General features: G+C 45.3%; 1 pseudogene; it reads right to left on the bottom strand.

Annotated features, from left to right (window-relative positions):
- Positions 1–1,914: 1,914 nt before the first annotated feature.
- LOC133762057 (cyclin-C-like) lies at positions 1,915–13,790 on the bottom strand (annotated as a pseudogene).
- Positions 13,791–16,288: the final 2,498 nt, after the last annotated feature.

Raw genomic sequence — 16,288 nt, 5'->3', positions numbered from 1 at the left:
ACCTGTTCATTAATAGCCAATGGCTCTGAATTTTACTCACCACTCTGTTTCAAGTCTGAACAAAGCAATTAATTCATGCGGCTTCACAGACAGTCCAGCCCGGCCGATGTAACCTTCAGTCTCAAGTCCACACTCGGATGGGAATTACAAGGAGCTGGGAGCAGACTGGCTGAAATCTGGTGGTGTTCCTGGCTCGGGACACCTGTAGTCCCTTTGCTACTCCACACTGAGAAATGACATTGAACTAGGGTGTGTATACCTTATAAAGGCATTTTCATAGCTGAATTAAAAATGAACATTAAAGCTTTGCTAAATTTCACCCTTATGGTGGTGTTTTCTCCAATGAAGCTTACAAAACACCTGGTTTACTGATTGCGTTACCAACATCTTCATGTACAATTTTTTTTTAAATAAAATTTTTCAGGGGCCAGCATTGTGGCATAGCAGATAAAGCCACCACCTGAATGCCAGCATACCACATGGGCACTGGTTCATGTCCCAGCTGCTTCACTTCCTATGCAGCTCTCTGCTAATGGCCTGGGAAAAGTGGCCATGAATAGCCCACGTGTTTGAGCCCCTGCCACCCATGGGGGAGACTTGGATGAAGCTCCTGGATCAGCCATGTCCACATAGCCACTTGGGGAGTGAACTGGCAGATGGAAGACCTCTCTGTCTGACTTTCAAATAAATAAAAAATAAAAGCTTTAAAAAAATCTTCCAGGATTTTGTAAGTTTTAATTTCTTTTTTTTTATTTTAAAGATTATTTATTTTCAAGTCAGAGTTACAGAGAGAGAGGAGAGGCAGAGGGAGGGAGGGAGGGAGGGAGGGAGGGAGGGAGAGAGAGAGAGAGAGAGAGAGAGAGAGAGGGAGGTTTTCCATCTGATGATTCACTCTCCAGATGGCTGCAATGGTCAGAGCTGCGCCGATCCAAAGCCAGGATCCAGGAGCTTCTTCCCTGTCTCCCATGCGGGTGCAGGGGCCCAAGGACTTGGACCATCTTCTACTGCTTTCCCAGGCCATAACAGAGAGCTGGATCAGAAGTAGAGCAGCTGGGTCTTGAACCGGCACCCATATGGGATGCCGGCGCTTCAGGCCAGGGCGTTAACACACTGTGCCACAACGCTGGCCCCTGTAAGTTTTAATTTATTAAAAACATTTTTAAACTTTAACTTATGATGGGGAAAAATCCTCATATATTGAATTTTTATGTCCTTCTTTGGTCTCTCAATGACCAAAGAGAACTTTAAACAATTATGCTTAATAATTGCTACAATTTCTATTACCCAAATTAAGAAATATTATACGAATCAAAAGCTATTAATTTTGAAGTATCAGTATGTCTGTCTGTAGGTCTTCTTAGAATCTTTCTAAACTTTTTTAAAAAAAGTTTTATTCATTTGAAAGGCAGAATTACAGAGAGGAGGAGGAGGAGGAGAAGGAGAGAGAGGTGTCTTCCATCTGCTGGTCCACAAATGGCCACAACCAACAGGCTGTGCCAGGCTGAAGCCAAGGAGCCACGAGCTTCATCCGGGTCTCCCTCGTGGGTGCAGGGGCCCGAACACTTGGACCATTTTCCACTGCTTTCCCAGATGCATCAGCAGGGAGCTGGATTGGAAGTGGAGCAACTGGAACTTGAAACTGGTGCCCATGTGGGATGCCAGTGTCGCAGGTGGAGGCTTAATCTTCTACATTACAACTCTGGCCCCTTTTCCAAACCTTTAAAACCAGGATAGGATAATCCACGATGTACTAGAATCAACTTGGGCAAGGAAAAACTCATCTTGCAAAAACAGAATCACTTTCCAACATGCTTGACAGAAGCTTACTTTCATCTATGTTCCAGCGAATACACTACTGACATCTATCCCGCACTTTATTTCCCAGTAGTGCACTATGGAATTCTCTGGAATGCTCTAAGGTTGGCCGTAGCTGGAGCTCTGGCTTCCATTTGGACCGTGCTCTCCTCACTTCTTGGAGGTGGCTTTGGTTTCAGCATCTTACAAAGAACCTCTGCCATCTCCTTTCTCACCTACAAATTCTTCCACTGCTCATATAGTTTTACAAACAACCCTGACGATTTTCAAAATCTTGACTACATCCACAGAAAACCCAGCAAAGCACTGTCGGGCACCTTTCCACAGCACAACAGGGCTACGTGTGGGCAAGCCGAGGCACTTGGGTGGGGAAGCTACAGGAAGCAAAGCTTCATCTACCTGTAGGTGGCATCCCCTCCTTCCAGGCAAAGGGAAGGCCGTGTCCTGCACATACTGGAGCGAGGGTCTACCTAGATACAACAGCCCACTGGTTCTAACAGAATTCACATTCTAGTGTGTGCTTTATCCCATAAGCAAATTCCTTGAACAGGCATACGAGAATCTAGTGTTTAAACAGAAGAAGCAGCAGAAATCGATCTTGTGTTTGAGACCACTCCAAGTTTCTCCACCTTGGATGCCAACAATGCACACATAGAGCCATTAATACAGACACTAGACGTCACAGAGAGAAGCTATAATAGAATCTCTTGAAATGGACCACAGCAGTGGTAAGAACTTGTTGTTTTAATTTAAGATGTTCATCTAATGCTTGGGTAACAGTGGCAAAAAAATTGTATTTTCTAATACTCTTCTTCTGAGAGAAACTTTAAGTCCTCTTGTCAATTCTTCAACAAATCTTGCTTATCCAGAATCCATTGCAAACAGTGGGAGTTCTGCCATAAGTTCCCTGCTATGGAACGCAGCTTGCCCTGCTGTAAACAGATGGACTGGACCCAGCCTATCCCATAACTGTGCCTCTTGATTAGATAAGCTCAGCTCCACTCCCCATGTAGACTTCAAAACGTCCATGTAAGAAGCAGAGACAAGATATTTGTCTTTCTGTGTCAGGATTACCTCACTTAACACAATCCTCTCCCACTGCATTCATTTTGCTGCAAACGTCAGGACTTTATTCTTTCTTTATGGCTAGGTTATTCTATACTTTCATCTATCCGCGGACACCTGGATGCCCACTGGCCACTGTGAATTGTGCAGCAGTGAACATGGGAGTGCAGGTTCACCTTGGGCAGGCTGCCTTCAATTCCGTGGATACACAGCCAGCAGCGGGAAAGAGTAGTGTGATAGATCTATGTTGCGTTTTCTGAGGCACATCCTGCTCTCCACACTGGCTGTGCGAACTTGTGTTCGACAACAGCACAGGAGGGTTCTCTCTTCTCCACATCCTCACCAGCATTTGTTACTTTTTTGTGTTTTGGTAATAGCCATCCTACCTGGAATGAAATGGTTCTTCACTGAGGTTTTGATCTGCACCTCCCTGATGGCTAGGGATACCGAGAATTTATTCATATGCTTGTTGCCCATTTCTATTTCTTCTTTTGAGAAATGTCTGTTCAGATTCTTTGTCCATTTTGTAACTGGATGGTTTCATTTTTTTTCCTTGAGTTTTTTCAGTTCCTTATAAGTTCCATTAATCCTTTGAGAGACACATAATTTGAAAATAAACTCTCCCATTCTGTTGCCTTCTCTTCATTCTATTGACTGCTTTTTTTTGCTGTGCAGAAGCTTCTTAGCTTGACATACTCCAGTTTGTCTAATTCTGCTTTTGTTGTTTGTATTTTGAGAGTCTTATCCAACATAGTGGTGCCTGCACCGATGTCTTGAAGTATCCCCCTGTTTTCTTCCAGTAGCTTCAAGTCTTTCCTTTAGATCTTTAATCCATTTTGAATTGCTTTTGTATAGGGTGAGAGATGGGGGCATCCAATGTTATGTGTATGTATATCCAGTTTTCCCAGTACTTCTTAAAATAAAAAGAATCAACATTTTTTTTATTTGAAAGGCAAGACAGAGAGACAAAGACAGAGAGAGAATCTTCCATCCATTTGTTCAGTCCCCAAATGCCCACAACAACTGAGACTGGGCCAGGCCAAAGCCAGGAGCAAGCAAGTCTCTCACATGGGTGGCAGGAACCGAAATACTTGGCTGACCACCTGCTGCACAGGGTGATGTGTACATTAACAGAGTGGAATGGAGGCAGGGCCAAGACTCGAACCCAGGCATTCCAACGTGGGATGTGTATGTCCCAAATGGAGTTTTAACAGCTGCATGAAATGCTCATACCCCAGCATCATGGACTGAAGACACCATCCTTTCTCCAGTGTATGTTCTCGGTGCCTTTGTCATGAATCAGTTGGCTGCAGATGTATGGATTAATTCCCCGGATCTCTACTCTGTTCCATTGGTTATTTTTAAAATTTTCAGATTATCTGAAAGGCAGAGAGACAGGCAGACACATACAGAGAGATCTTCACCCCAAATGCCCTCAATAGCCAGGTCCAGGCCGGGATGAAGCCAGGAGCTCCCAACTCCATCTGGGTCTCCCGTGTAAGTAGCATGGACCCAAGTACTCGAACCACCATCACATATTGAATAAAAACAGTGAGAGGAGGTTTTCTTCTCTGGTTCCAGATCCCAGAGAAAATGCCTTCAGCCCTTCCTCACTCAATAGGAATGTTGGCTGTGGGTTTGTCATTACAGCCTTTATTGTATTGAGGTATGTCCCTATCTTTCATTTGTTCAGAGGTTTTAATCAAGAATGGATGTTGTGTTTTATCAAATTTTCCAACAGCAAGTTTCAATTATCCCATATGGTTAACCATAGTTACTTTGTTGGACATTCAGTCTCTTGAAGGTATTCCTCCTAACTGAAAGTTTGTATGCTCTGACCTGTGTCTCAATTCCCTCCTCCTACTCTCCCCTACCAGGCCCTGGTAACAAACATTTTACTCTCTGCTCCTGAGTTTGACTTTTTTAAGATTCCACATATAAATACATGAGATAATGTGGTTTCTTTCTGTTCCTGGCTTCTTTCCCTGAGTGTAAAGTTCATTACATTAATCTAACAATTCTCAACATTGCACCAGCTCATTCATGTTGTTACAAATGACAGGATTTCTCTTCAAAGGCTGAAGAAGACTGCATTGTGTATATGTCCAGTGTGAACCACAGCTTTCTCATTGATCTGTCAATGGACACGTCTGCTAACCACGGGCTCAGTATACGATATTCTTTCTACTAGTTCTTTGAGGTGTATTATTTGGTGGTTGTATTTGAGATCTATCTTCCTGTTGGATCTTCAATCGCTGCACATCCTTAAAGATAAAGGCAGCCTTTGTAGGAAGCACAGAATTGAATCTCGGGGTTCCTTTTCACTTTATTAAGCCATGCTATTTATTTTGATTGGAGAATTTAGTCCTTTTACATTCAAGGTAATTACTGACAGCTGAGGACTTACTATTGCCATTTTGTTGATATATTTAAGTCCTGAAAGGAAAAAAAATCCTCCTAAACAGAAATACTATCAGGTTGTCTCTTGATATCCACTTGGGATGGGTCCCAGGACCCCCTGCGAGTACTAAAATCCAGGAATATCCAAGAACCCTAACATAAAATGGTATAATATTTACATATGGCCCATGCATATTCTCCTATATATTTTTTAAACTTTTTTTAAAATTTATTTATTTGACAGGTAGAGTTACAGAGAGAGACAGAGAGAGACAGAGAGAGACAGAGGGAAAGGTCTTCCTTCCATTGGTTCACCCCCCAAATGGCCACTACGGCCAGTGCTGCGCCGATCCGAAGCCAGGAGCCAGGTGCTTCCTCCTGGCCTCCCATGCAGGTGCAGGGGCCCAAGCACCTGGGCCATCCTCCACTGCCTTCCCGGGCCACAGCAGAGAGCTGGCCTGGAAGAGGAGCAACCAGGACTAGAACCCAGTGCCCAAATGGGATGCCGGCGCCGCAGGCGGAGGATTAACCAAGTGAGCCACAGTGCCGGGCCCCCATATTCTCCTATATCTTTAAATCATCTCTTGCTTACTCATAATACGTAACACAACAGCACTTTACAGAGTTCATGGGAGGGGCTGGCACTGTGGTGTAGCAGTAAAGCTGCCACCTGTAGCGCTGGCATCCCATATGAGTGCTGGTTCAAGTCCTGGATGCTCCTCTTCTGATCCAGCTCTCTGCTATGGCCTGGGAAAGCAGTGGAGGATGGCCCGAGTCCTTGGGCCCCTGCACCCACATGGGAGACCTGGAAGAAAGCTTCTGGCTTCAGATTGGCACAGCTCCAGCCATTGCAGCCATCTGGGGAGTGAACCAGCAGATGGAAGACCTCTCTCTATCTGCCTCTCCTTCTCTCTCTGTAACTCTGACTTTCAAATACATAAATAAATCTCTTAAAAAAAAAGAGTTCATGGGAAATGTCTTATAAAAATATTATACATGAATTTAAAATTTTTACATCAAAATAAATGTCTTTTAAAATGGTTTTTAATTTTAAATTAGTTTTTAACAGATTCAATATGATTTTTTTTTTTTTGACAGGCAGAGTGGACAGTGAGAGAGAGAGACAGAGAGAAAGGTCTTCCTTTTGCCATTGGTTCACCCTCCAATGGCCGCCGCGGTAGCGCGCTGCGGCCGGCGCACCGCGCTGTTCCGATGGCAGGAGCCAGGTGCTTCTCCTGGTCTCCCATGGGGTGCAGGACCCAAGGACTTGGGCCATCCTCCACTGCACTCCCTAGCCACAGCAGAGAGCTGGCCTGGAAGAGGGGCAACCGGGACAGGATCGGTGCCCCGACCGGGACTAGAACCCAGTGTGCCGGCGCCGCAAGGCAGAGGATTAGCCTGTTGAGCTACGGCGCCGGCCTCAATATGATTTTTAAATACAGTTTTTCTTCTTTTTTTTCTTGAAAGGCAGAGAGTGAATCATCTGCTGGTTCACTCCCCAAATGTTTGCAACAGCTCCTGCTGGGCCAATCTAAAGCCAGGAGCTTCCTCCGGGTCTCCTACATGGGTGCAGGGGTCCAAGGTCTTAGGCCATCTTCTATTGCTTTCCCAGGCCATAGCAGGGAGCTGGATTGGAAATGGAGCAGCCAGGACTTGAACCAGCGCCCATATGGGATGCCAGCACTGCAGGTGGCGGCATTACCTCCTACGCCACAGGGCCAGCCCCTGTAGATAATTCTAAGAACATAATGGTATTCCTTTACTCCCTCTCTCTATCCTCCCCCCCTCCACATTTCTTCCTTCTCCCTTTATTTCTTTAGTTTTTGAGATGACATATTTTAAAGTTACATTACAGTAAAAAGGCTTAATATTTCCCTGAATGTTTAACAAGTAAAAAGCAAAAAGACCCTAATTTAGTGGGAATATAGACAATGGCTACAAACAGCAATTGAATGGAAAAATAACCATTTCACCCATACACAGTAAATTTTAAATGACCACAAATCATTTAAACCATAGTAGTATAATATTTTTTAAAGGTTGATTTCATTTATTTGAAAGATAGAGTTACAGTGAGAGGCAGAGACAGAGAGAGAGAGGTCTTCCATCCACTGGTTCACTTCCCAAATGGCCGCACAGCTGGAGCTGAGCCGATCCAAAGCTAAGAGTCAGGAACTTCTTCCTGGTCTCCTGTGTGGGTGCAGGGGCCCAAGGTTTCAGGCCATCCTCCACTGTTTTTTCCCAGCACATTAGCAGGGAGATGGAAGCAGCCAGGACTTGAACTGGTGCCCATTTGGGCTACTGGCACTACAGGCCAGGGCTCTAACTGACTGTGCCACAGTGCTTGCCCCTGTAGTACAGTGCTCCTAACCAGTGGTTTGACAAAGATATAAAATAAATTTTTACAAAACTACATTTACAGCAATACTATACACGCAGGCATTTCTTTTTTGTTTGTTGGTTTGTTTTTTAAATTTTAGCTCCTACATATAAGGGAGAACATGCGGCATTTACCTTTCTGGGTTTAACTTATCTTAGCCAGCATGACACCCTCCAGGTGTGTCCATTTTGCTGCAAATGGTAGAATTTCATTTATTTTTTGTATAGCTGCGTAATATTCCATTGTGTAGATATACCACATTTTCTTTATCCATTCATCTGAGGATGGACACCTTGGTTGGCTCCAAATTTTGGCTATTGTGAACATGCTGCTACAAACATGGCGGTGCAGGTGTCTCTTTGTACAATATGGTCATATCTGTGGGGTACATACCCAGTTTGTGGGATTGCTGGATCCTAGGGCAAGTTTGTTTCTAGTTTTTCAAGAAATCTCCACACTGTTTTCCACAGTGGCTGCACTAATTTACATTCCCACCAACGCTGTGTAAGTGTTTCCCTTTCTACACATCCTTGTCGGCATTTGTTACTCTCTGTGTTTTGGATTTTGGCCATTCTCACAGGGCTGAGGCGACATCATTGTGGCTTGTTTATATGCTAATGAAGAACTCGCAGAAAGAGAAATCAAAAAATAAATCCCATTCCCAATAGCCACGAAAAATCAAATATTTAAGAATAAATTTAACCAAAGAAGTGAAAGATCTCTACAATGAAAATTATCAAGTATTGTTGACAGAAATCATCAAGGAAACACACACAAAAATGGAAAGATACTCTTCCCTTATGGATTGGAAGAATTAATACCATTAAAGTATCTATACTACCTAAAGCAATCTACAGATTCAATGAAATCCCCATCGAAATACCAATGACATTCTTTATAGAATTAGAAAAAACAATCCTAAAATTCATTCAGAATCACAAAAGACCCAGAGTAGCCACAGTGATTCTGAAAAAGAAAAATCAAGCTGGAGGCATCACAATACCTGACTTCAAAGCATATTACAAAGCTATAGTAATTAAAACAGCTTGGTACTGTAATAAAAACTGGCATGTTGGGGCTGGTGTTGTGATGTACTGTGTTAAGCCATCGCCTGCAAAGCTGGCATCCAATATGGGTGCCAGTTCAAGTCCCAGCTGCTCCACTTCTGACCAGCTCTCTACTAGTGTGCATGGGAAAGCAGCCAAGGATAGCCCAAGTGCTTGAGACCCTACATCCACATGGGAGACCTGGAGGAAGCACCTGGCTTCTGGCTTCTGCTTGGCCCAACTCCAGCTATTGTGGTCATTTGGGGAGTGCACCAGCATATGGAAGACCTCTCTCTGTCTGTCCCTTTTTTCTCTCTTTCTGTAATTATGACTTTCAAATCAATCAATCTTTTTTAAAAACTGATATATAGATCAGAGGAACAGAATAGAGAGCCCAGAAATTAATCCACATACATACAGCCAACCGATTTTTGACAAAGGCGCTCAGACAGTACAGTGGAGTGAGGATAATCCCTTCAACAAATGGTGCTGGCAAAACTGGGTTTATATATGTAGAAGAATGAAATTAGATCCCTCCCTCTCACCATACACAAAAATCAAATTAAGCCAGTGCTCACTTGGCTAATCCTCTGCCTACAGCGTCGGCATTCCATATGGGCACTGTTTCTAGTCCCGGCTGCTCCTCTTCCAGTCCAGCTCTCTGCTGCGGCCCGGGAAGGCAGTGGAGGATGGCCCAAGTGCTTGGGCACCTGCACCCATGTGGGAGACCAGAAGGAGGCACCTGGCTCCTGGCTTCAGATCGGTGCAGCTCCAGCCATAGTGGCCATTTCGAGGGTGAACCAATGGAAGGAAGACCTTTCTCTCTGTCTCTCCCTCTCACTGTCTAACTCTATCTGTGGAAAAAAAATTAAGACCTGAAACTATGAAGTTGCTGGAAGAAAACTTAGGAGAAATATTCCAAGACATTGGTATAGGAGATGACTTCTTGAACAAAATCCCCAGTGGTGCACAGGCAACAAATGGGACTTTGCACAGCAAAGGAAATGATCAATAAAGAGATATCCAACAGAGAGGGGAATATATTTACAAGCTACCTATCCGACAAAAGATTAATATCCTGCCACCCACGTGGGAGACCTGGATGGAGTTCCTGGCTCTGGCTTTGACCTGGCCCAGCTCAACCTGTGGCAGGCATTTGGGAGTGAACCAGCGGAGGAAAGATGTCGCTCTCTGCCTATCAAGTAAATCAATCTTTCTTAAAAGGTGTTTCTCAGTCTAGCTAAATTATCCTTTCAAAAACCCAACTTTTCATTTGTTTTTTTCTTTAGATTTTATAGTCTCTATTTCATTTTGTTTCTTGACCTTTTTTATTTCCTTCCTCTACTTATTGGGCTTAGTTTGTCCTTCTTTTTCTAGTTTTTTCTGAGTTGTAAAGTTAGACTTTTTACTTGAGATCTTTCTTTTTTGCTCTGGGTGTTGATTGCTCTAAGCGTTAAGATTTTAAAAATTTATTTGAGAGGCAGATTTACAGACAGACAGAGGGAGAGACAGAGAGAAAGGTCTTCCATCTGCTGATTCACTCTCCAAATGACCACAATGGCCAGAGCTGAGCTGATTCAAAGTCAGGAGCCAGTACATTCTTCTGGGTCTGCCATGTGGGTGCAGGGCCCAAGCACTTGGGCCATCCTTTACTACCTCTTCAGGCCATAGCAGAGAGCTGGATGGGAAGAGAAGCAGCCAACATTCTGCATCACTTGCCGATGAACAATTTGCATTTTGTTGTAACAAATATTGTCTTTGTCCAATGCTTCCTTTAAAAAAAAAAAGAGAGAGAGAGAGATCGATCGATCTTCCATCCTCTGGTTCATTTCCCAATGGCTACAACAGCCAGGGCTGGGCCAGGCCAAAGCCAGGAGCCAAGAGCTTCATCTGGGTCTCCGATTTGAGTGGCAGGGGTCCAAACGTTCAGGTCATCTTTCACTGTTTTTCCCAGGCAAGGAACTGGACGAGAAGTGGATCATCTGGGATGCAGACTGAAGCCCATATGGGATGCAGTGGCGCAGGTGGCTGCTTTACCTGCTATGCCACAACGCTGGCCCTCAACGTTTCCTTTTTATATTTGTGCTAATGGTGTTGACAATAGGAATGAGATCTTTGAAAGCAGCTCATTTTAGGAGAAGTTTGAATCTGAGCTTCGGGCTAAGTAGTTACGGAAAACCCAATCCACACAACTCAACTCTGACAGGGTGGACAGAGGAGTCTCTTAAGATACAAAGGTGGATCTGTAGGCTTCATTCACTCAGTAAATATCAACAGTACACCTACGATGCACCAGACACACACAAAGTCTCAGCTTTTAGGGAACCTACAATGCACAAAGAAACAAGCAATAAACAGAGGAATGTCAGAGCACTATAACTAAGCAGTCGTAAAAGAAGGTGATGGGTCCCAGTTGAAGCTAATTCTGAGCACAATTAGGAGCTACCCTAAGAGGATGCTTTCTGGTGCACACGTCAAAAATACAGCCAGAGGCTGTATGTCAGAAACGTCCAGTCCTCGAGGCACTGTTCCATGGTGGCTGTGGTGGTTTTCTGTGGTGCTTTCCACCCCGTGGCTAATTCAGGAAAAGTGCGTCTGAACTCCAGTCCCCCATGTCCGCACTTCCTTTTCCCATAGTCCTCTGCACTTCTGTCTTCTCAGGGCATTTTAGAGTGATGCGATTAACTAAATATATATGTGAATACATGTTTGAACTTCAAAAAGTCTACAGAGATACAATTAAAGGTTGTTGGGTGGTGGGTACTGTGGCTCAGCAGGTTAGACCACCACTTGGGATGCTGGCATCCAAGACTGAGTGCTGGTTCGAGTCTCAGCTACTCCACTTCTGACCCAGCTTCCTACTAATTAACCTGGCGGGCAGCAGGGGAAGGCCCTGGTAATTGGGTCCCAGATGGGATTCCCAGTTCCTTGCTTTGGCCAGGACCAGCCCTGGTTGATGTGGGCATTTGGAGGGTGAACCAGCAGATGGAAGATCTCTTTGTATCTCCCACTCTTATCATTATGACATTCAAATAAATAAATAAATAAAATGTTGCTTTAGAAAGGAGTTTGTTTTGGTGCAAAATTTTTGGAAGTTCATGGATAGTTTTTTCACAAAGTTTGTTTTCCATGAACTTTTTAAGATTCCCTGTATGCATGGACTTCAAAATGTTTTACACCAAAATAAACTCATCTTTTAATTTCATTTGCACCAACTTTCTGAAGCACCCTATTTTATGTTTATTTTCAGCATAAGTTTGGTAAAAGGTTTTTTTTCCAAAAGAAAAGCTTTTGTTTATTGAAAGAACAGACTAATTTTTTTTTAAATGTCTCTGTCTCCAGAGCATCCTTTGGTTGGGCAGCACTGTGGTTTCAGTGTAGTTTTAAAATATTTTCTTATTGCTGGATTTTCTCTGTGTGGTGGGAAACTATTTAAAATCCAAGGGAGGCCTTGGTGTCTGGGGAGAGAGAATTCAATACAAGACATGGATTGGGATCATGACCCAGAGCTACTGGGACAATGGAAGAGCCTGTATACACTTGGGTCCTTTTTGTGTAAGCAAAGGGATCCTTGAGGTCTTTTAGAAAAATTATTTACTGGTTGCCCCTCTTCCTGTCCAGCTCTCTGCTGTGGCCCGGGAGTGCAGTGGAGGATGGCCCAAGTGCTTGGGCCCTGCACCCCATGGGAGACCAGGAGAAGCACCTGGCTCCTGCCATCGGATCAGCGCGGTGCACCGGCCACAGCAGCCATTGGAGGGTGAACCAACAGCAAAGGAAGACCTTTCTCTCTGTCTACTCTGCCTGTCAAAAAAAAAAAAAAAAGAAAGAAAAAAAATTATTTATTTGAAAAGCAGAGTGACAGGGAGAGACAGAAACACACACACACAGAGCTTCCATCTGTTGGTTCATTCCCCAAACACCCTCAACAGCTGGGCTAAGCCAGATTAAAGCCAGGAGCCAAGAACGCCATCTGGGTCTCTCGGGGAGGGGGGTGGCAGGAACCCAAGTCCCTGGATCATTATCCGCTGCCTCCCAGGCGCGTTAGCAGGAAGCTGGATTTGAAGCACAGAGTAGCTGGGACTTGAACCAGGCGTTCCGAGTGGTGGCTAACCCCACCATACAATTCAATGCCCGCCCCCCTTTTTAACACTAAACCCAATATTCTTCTATGCTGGGAAATTGTGTCCTGTTTTCTTTCTTTGTTCAGTAGCTCTTAATGGTTTCTTTTCTTCCATTTTCTCCACTTTCTTTCGAATACTGCTTGTCGAACGAGACTCTCCTAACTCGTATCAGCACCTGCTGTTTTCCATTCACCCGTTCCAGCTCTGTGACCTTTTGCTTCATTTTTGTTTAGAATTTCTTGGCTGCATTTTCCAAGTCTTATACTAATTTCTTTTTCCATTTTTTAAAAAAGAAGATTTATTCATTTATTTGAAAGGCAGAGAAAGAGAGAGAGAGAGAGAGAGAGTCTTCCATGTGCTTGTTTATTCCCTAAATGGCTGTGACAGCTGGGGCGGGGCCAGGTGGAAGCCAGGAGGCAGGAACTCCATCCAGGTCTCCCACATGGATGGCGGGGACCCAGGTACTTGAGCCATCATCTGCTGCCTCCCAGGATGCATTAGCAGGAAGCTGGATCAGAAGCAGAGGAGCCAGGACTCAAAATAGCACTCAGACATGGGATGCGGGCATCGCAAACGGTGGCTCAACTTGCTGAGCCACAGTGCCTGCGCTGGCTTTCCCTTTGACAATCCATTCTAATTTACCGATTGCTCTTTGTGGTCCTCTGATGCCCTTTTCTAGTGGATCCTGCCTTTGCTGGACGGATTAAATACCCCGACGTCTCCCTGACGATGCTAGATGCTCCTCCCCAGCTCCAGGCTGCCACCTTAGTAGCTGTTTCCTGGGAGGACAGTTTTTCCTGTTAATTCTGGTCTTTCTCTTCCAGGTTTGCTCAAAGTTGGTCCTCTTGCCTGGTTTCCCATTTTATCCTGCAAATTCCCATAGCAGCAGTCTCTGTCCAAAGAGAAAAGCTCCCGGGTGGCTGTCTGGCACAGCAGCAATGAAGGGCTACTTGCATTCCGCATTGCAGCCTAGGTTTTCAGTCCCGACTCCACTGCCGCTCCCAGCTTCCTGCTGCTGGGCACCGGCCACCCACGTGGGAAACATGGATTGAGTTTTGGGCTCCTGGCTTTGGCCTGGTCTGGTCCTGGCTGTTGTGGGTATCTGGGAAGTGAACCAGGAGATGAAGATCTCTTCCTCTCTTTATCTCTGCCTTTCAAACAAACTCTTAACTTCTGTATTGATATCCAAAAACACCTGTGATTTTTTTTTCTAAACCTTGAAAATACCTGCTCTTTCCTTACTGATGATGCTATATTTAACCAGGCTCTGGAGGGCCTTCTGTTTGGATACCCCCGGTGACACATGTGCCGCTGAGGGCAGTGTGCACCCAGCTGCTGTGCTCTGCATGGGGAGCAGGTGCCCATCACTCATCCATGGCCAGCACCTGCCGGGACCCTGCCATCCTGCTCCTGCGGGCGGTTCTTGGTTGTTCTGCCAGTTCCTTGAAAGCACATTCGGTCTGTCTGTCTCCCAGGCAACAGTCCTGTCTCCCCCACCCTGCTTCAAACAGGACAGTTCATTAGGAGCGCTAACAAGATGGCCTGCATAGACCATGGACAGCTACGTGTATGCCCAGAGTTCCAACAAGGGCCAGCCCCACCCCAGGGGTCAGTGCTGTAGCCCAGTGAACGTGCAGCCCCTCTGTGCTGTGAGGTGAGGAGGCTGCTCCACAGTCCACCTTGAGGTCACTACCACATTCTCAGTGGCCATGTTTTGAGGAAGAAGAAAGATTTAGGAACACCGGGGACCTTAACAGCTCTCCTGGGGGTGGGTTAAGTCGCCGCCTGCGCCACTGGTATCCCATGTCTGAGCACTGGTTCGAGTACCAGCTGCTCCAGTTTTAATGCCGCTCCCTACTAATGCAGTTAGAAAGGCATTAGAAGATGCCCCAGGTAGCCAGGCCCTTGCCATGCACGTGGGAGACCCGGATGGAGTTCCTGCTCCTGATTTCAACCTGGCCCAGCCCTGGCTGTTGCAGCCATTTGGGGAGTGGAATAGCAAATAGAAGATCCCTCTCTCTCCCTTTCTCTCTGTCACCCTTTCAAATAAATAAAAAGAAATCTAAAAAGTTAAAGAGCTCTGTGAATGAGACACCAGCACGGTGGTCCGAGCAGCCTACACTGGGCTCATTGGCATTGCGTCATCAAGGCAAAATTCAAATTATAATTCCCTTCATCTGGGTGATTCCATTCAGACAAATGGGTTTTTGTCCTCAGGTTTGGGAAGTACACGTTGTCAACTGCTCTGTGACTGAATGCATTATTACCAATAAAAATGGTTTCAGCTTGAAGCTAGAGAAAGATGTGAGAGAGGAAGAGTTCTAACCTGGGAGTAAAACCGAGCGAAGGGCCGGCGCTGTGGCACAAGAACAGGAAAACATTCTCCCCGCTACACCATGACGCTACCACCTGGTAGGTCTGATTATTTTTTACTTCCCAAAACTTAAATTTTTTTTAAAATAAATAAGTTCATTATAATAAATAATAAATAAGTTCATTAGTAATTGCTTTTTGGGGTTCTGTTTCTCTTTGCCCCACTTTCACCCCAGCCTCTCAAACAGCAACCTCTTCAGTGTTTGCAGGTCTATGGAGGAAGGCAGAGGGAGAGGCTGTGAAACCACGCGGAGCATCCCTGGGGCCTTCACCCAGCACAGCTAGGACAGAGAGCCACTCCGAGTGAACAGGCCTCCTGTTGGCACGCCCTCTCTACAAACGTCCAACCACAGCACCGCAAAGCCCAGCCTGCAAGGCAGGGAAGAAAGCCCAGCCACGAAGACGCTCTGTTTGAACTCGGGCAGCTCCTGGGTCCTCAGAGCGAGTTAAAATAGGGCTGAAAGGGGACCCGGGGGCTTCCACTGGAGGAGTACCGAGCAGGTGGCAGATGTGTGTGCGGCGACACCTGCCCCGGGCAAGCTCTGTTCTGAATCTTCCCGAACCTCTCCTGGTGGGAACCTACCATGTTTCCATTTTGCAAGGCAGGAAACCAACCTGCAGGGGGCGGTATGGCTGCTCATCTTTAGTCAAGATTACAGAGAGTAATTTCTTAAGACTTCTATGTCCCTGTTATCTGAGTTTGGCTAAATAGTATGATATTTGGGTTAAGTGTAAGAAAAAAAATGTTGAATAGAAACATTATCAGGGTGCGCCATGGCTCAGAAGGATGCTAAATTACAATGGCGTGGAAGAGTTCAATGAACTGACTTTTCCATTTCAGACACGATTTTATTTAGATACTGATGGCCTCTGCAGCCTGGGACAGACGGCGTCTGTCCGTCACGCAGCCCAGAACTCGCCAAAGTCCCAAGTATTAAGAGAACAAGCGTGGTTTAGGTTAAGCTGGGCTCTTGGCTTGTGGCAACAGCAGACGTGGCTCCTGAAGGTGGACTGGATGGATTTCACTGTTCTTTCCTTGAGTGAAATGAGGGTGAGAGGTACATAGTGAAAGGAGTGAAAATCGGGAC

The sequence above is a fragment of the Lepus europaeus genome, chromosome 1, assembly GCF_033115175.1.
Source record: "Lepus europaeus isolate LE1 chromosome 1, mLepTim1.pri, whole genome shotgun sequence".
NCBI classification, from domain to species: Eukaryota; Metazoa; Chordata; class Mammalia; order Lagomorpha; family Leporidae; genus Lepus; species Lepus europaeus.
The sequence above is the reverse complement of the archived record's forward strand: the minus strand, read 5'-3'. Positions and strand labels throughout refer to the sequence as shown.